Source organism: Camelina sativa, chromosome 2 (assembly GCF_000633955.1).
Source record: "Camelina sativa cultivar DH55 chromosome 2, Cs, whole genome shotgun sequence".
NCBI lineage: Eukaryota > Viridiplantae > Streptophyta > Magnoliopsida > Brassicales > Brassicaceae > Camelina > Camelina sativa.
Window position 1 is genome coordinate 12,288,138 of NC_025686.1, and position 4,463 is coordinate 12,292,600.

Below are 4,463 nucleotides of genomic sequence, written 5' to 3' on the forward strand. Positions count from 1 at the left end.
AAAAAAAAAAAAAAAAAGAGCCGCCAAAGGGAAGTGTGAGGAGAAGAAGGACGGAGTGGGTATTTATGTCATTTAGTTGGGTAATGGAGTCTGTTTCCGTAACCAAAAGTCTATATATTACGTGGCCGATGTATTGGTCGCCTAAATACGCTCGCTTTAGTTTTCGAGATTTTGCTTCTACTTGGGCTATTGTTAGTCTATTTCCATCTCAATGTTGGGCCTTGGATTTGATTTTTAAATGTTTAAAACTATCTCAAAGATATTTTGCTTCATATCTGACAATTTTTTTTTTTTTTAATTCTAATAAATTTTAAAAACCACCAAAACAAATTTTGATTAACAATTTATAACACAAAGTCTAAATTTTCTAGTTATACCACCATTCCACTTTTATAATGATTGAAAAAAGCTCATTATAGGTTATAAAGTTATAGTTTTTATTTGATTCATTAGCTGCTTACAAAATAGGTTATATTAGTTGGCTTCGTTAGTCATACACATTATTTAGGGGTTAAAATAATTATTTTACCTGCATTACTATTAGTAACTAGCAATGAATACGCTTAAAGAGTACATTCCAAATAATGATACAACTTCAAAAAATAAAATCTTTAACAACAAAATTTCTCTATTAAACTCGCCTGATAGAGTATATTTACACAATCATATATATATTGTTAGGCAATTAAAGAAATAGAATAAACTCTTTAAGTTGTAATTATATCAAGCAACTAAATTTATGATTTTGTAATCGATTTTATTCGATTATTTGTCTCGCTTCTTTAGATGGACCGTTAGTTATTCTAGATATGATAAATTTTAAATTTCAAAAATTTTAAAATATTAGAAATATTTACACTTATTAAAAAAATATCACGGACAGGGTTATATACTTATATAGCGGGATGGATTTGGGCTAATATCAATATAAATTTTAAATTATCATTAACTATTACAACACGGTTGAATCATAAGTTCATTATTGTGTTATCACTATCAATAATAGTACCTAGAATATTAATTAAATTACGTTGATTAAATTACGGTTATATAAAAATAATTTATTTTGTAGTATACCGCGGGTTAAGTCCTAAAATTAACAATAAAAATACATTTATAGAATCTTAAACATTACATAAAACAAACAAATTAACAAATAAAATAACTTAAAAATTTTTAAAGTTAGTTTTAAGAAACTTGTCCGCGTAATACCGCAGGTTAAAATCTAGTTTCACTTTTATAATGATTGAAAAATGCTCATTTTGATTAATAGTTAGACCCCGTTACAATGCAGTATAATATTTATTAAAAAATGTGATATTGTAAAATTTAAGGGTAGTAACACATGCATGTTCTAGTTCTTACTTTTATAATCTTAAAATTTAAGAGTTCAATCCAATTTTATATATTATTAGGTTTTTTGGATTTTCTATTTATAAATAAAAGTATCGATCGAATATATAGTATAATTGGAATTCTTAATACAATAATTCAAATATACATGATTTGGGGATAGATGGAATCTCAATTTCTAGGTTATGTATGATTTTACATGTAGTAACATTTCAACATTTGTTGGTTCAATTACTTTTCATGATCTTAGGAGATATGATCTTTGTCAAGACAAGAATGTAATTTTTCTTGATGCAGATAAAGTAAAAGTAACAAATGAAAATGTTACAAAACTTGTTGGAAAAAAACATATTTTAAAAGAAAAAGGACAAATTAAGGATGCATGCAGCCATATATAGCTCCTCCAATCATATTTCAGCGCTCCATGAAAAATCTGCATTCGGTGAAGAAACAAAGAGATATGCATGGAGTGAGTACTAGAGGTGTGGCTCAAACTCTTGAAAAAGGAAGCCAAATAAATTACTAATGATGCTATGAAGATTTTTTTGATTAAATGGAATCTATATATATATTTTTGGAGATATTTATAAAATAAATTTTCAAGTTGGCACATTTTTACAAGCATGCCATTAGCATTAAATAATTAATTTAATAAACAAATTAACTTTATTTATACAGTAAAACCTCTATAAATTAATAAGGTCGGGACCATGAAATTTTATTAATTTATAGAGATTTTAATTTATCGATTAAATTAATATTTTGTTAATTTATGAAGAGATTTTTAATTTTCATAATTTTGAAAATTTTGTATTACAAAATAAGATACTTTTGTTATCATTCATATTTTTTAAGATTTTCTTAATTTATAATCTTGTCTATAGTAATTGCTAAGTTTAGAGTTTAAGTAAATGATAGATATTAGAAGTTTAGAGTTTAGAAAAAATTGATACTAGTATCATTCATGGTAACGATGAAGTTGAATAAGATACTGCGGTAATTTTAGAACAAATTACATATAAAGAACCAATTATCACATTTAGAACTCTTCCAATAAGTATGCAAATTCAAGAATATGCAAACAACAGTAGAGTCATATTTCACTAGATTTTCTTAGATATATATATTAATGTTATTTGATTATTAATTTATGATATTGATGGGACCATATTTTTATATAGGATTTCCAAAAAAAAAATTATCTTATTAATTTATCGAAATGTGCCATTTTTTACACCGGCCCAATTCGGGACCGAAAGAATTTATTAATTTATAGCGAGTATTAATTTGAAGAGTATTAATTTATAGAGGTTCTACTGTATTTGATTTTTTTTATAGAAACTAAGTGTTTTAAAAGATAACAAACATAACTGTAAATGTATACACATTTTATTTCCTTATTTTATAAAGAGGTGAGTGAAGATGTATTGTTCTTTAAAAATTTGAAAAACTGATTTGATAAAAAATGACTTTTAGTCTCACATACTATATTTTACTTTCACGGGTTTCGTATGATGAGTTTTTTTGGATTAAAAATCTTTGAACATGTTGCGTGATCCGCCTAACATGGCGGGTTTGAACCATAGAACCAATACTAAAACTATTAGTTTATTTCATATACTATAGATTTGTAGTCATAGTTTAGAAAATTAACTTATAAATTATTTAGTATATGTATTACAAAATATTACACATACTATAACACATTCTTAATATTCCAAAAAAAAAAATTGTATACACGTAAAAATATACACTAACATACCATATAGGCATATACCTCCGTTTAATTATAGAAAATAAAACTGTGTGTTTTAAAATTTTATATTCTATCTAATAACAAATTTAATGTAATTAGGTTATAAACTATATAAAACGTAAGAAGAAAAAAAAGATTCTAAAAAAAACTATAAATTAATTAGATAAAATTTCATTAATTAGGAATTTGAAAACTAAATAAATTAAAAATTATTATTTAAAATACATTAGTTTATAATTTAGTCTTGCGGTGTACCGCGGGTGAAAACCTGGTAAGATAGTTAAATGGAACTCTTGATAATATAGGAAATTTTTCTAAAAGGTGTTTTGGATGAAAGTGGGACAAAGAAATGAAAACTTTATCGGAATGTTCTAAAAATAGTTAACTTCTACATGATGTGCACGACTATCTTTAGAAATTTTGAGCTATTCACTGTATATGGTGGAGCTAGTATAGTTTTTGTCTCAACTGTCATCTCTATTAGTTGGTTGATTGTTTATCCACCAATCAATTGAATATATATATATATATATATATATATATATATATATATATATATATATATATATATATATATATATATATATATATATATATATATATATATATATATATATATATATATATATATATATATATATATATATATATATATATATATATATATATATATATATATATATATATATATATATATATATATATATATATATATATATATATATATATATATATATATATATATATATATGCAATGTTTTAGACAAATTCATTCACTAACTTAATCAAAACTAATCATGAATTTAAGATATTAAACTTATATTTAAGCACATGATTAGCCCTTGTCCAACAAATAAATTATTCAAGGATTCCTACTTTTGTTATTTTGGAAGTACATGACTTCTTTTTGGTGAACTATATAATAAATATATGGATCATTAGTTGGTTATAAAATTAAAACATTGATAACTTAAGTGTATTATTTGTCTAGTCTGGATTTACAGGGTCACTTGATTATTTTAGGTGTATTATTAATAATACCAAGGAATCTTGAACACAAATCATAGTATCTACAAAAAAATACCTTAATCATTCCCACTATTATTAACCAATTAATTCAGAAAATAATACCACTTTAAGGAATAAAATATATAAACAAATATAAGAGTATAAACAAACCTTTTACAAAATCTTTTGAATTAAACACGTGTAAGCGATATATGAGTTTAAATGTAACGGATTATATGACAAGTTGAATTATGATCTTTATAATGGGCGTTAAATGTGAAATGTTAATATTATATGATGAAATTGTTTAAAATGAATAAAAATATCAAAAATTATTATAATATAT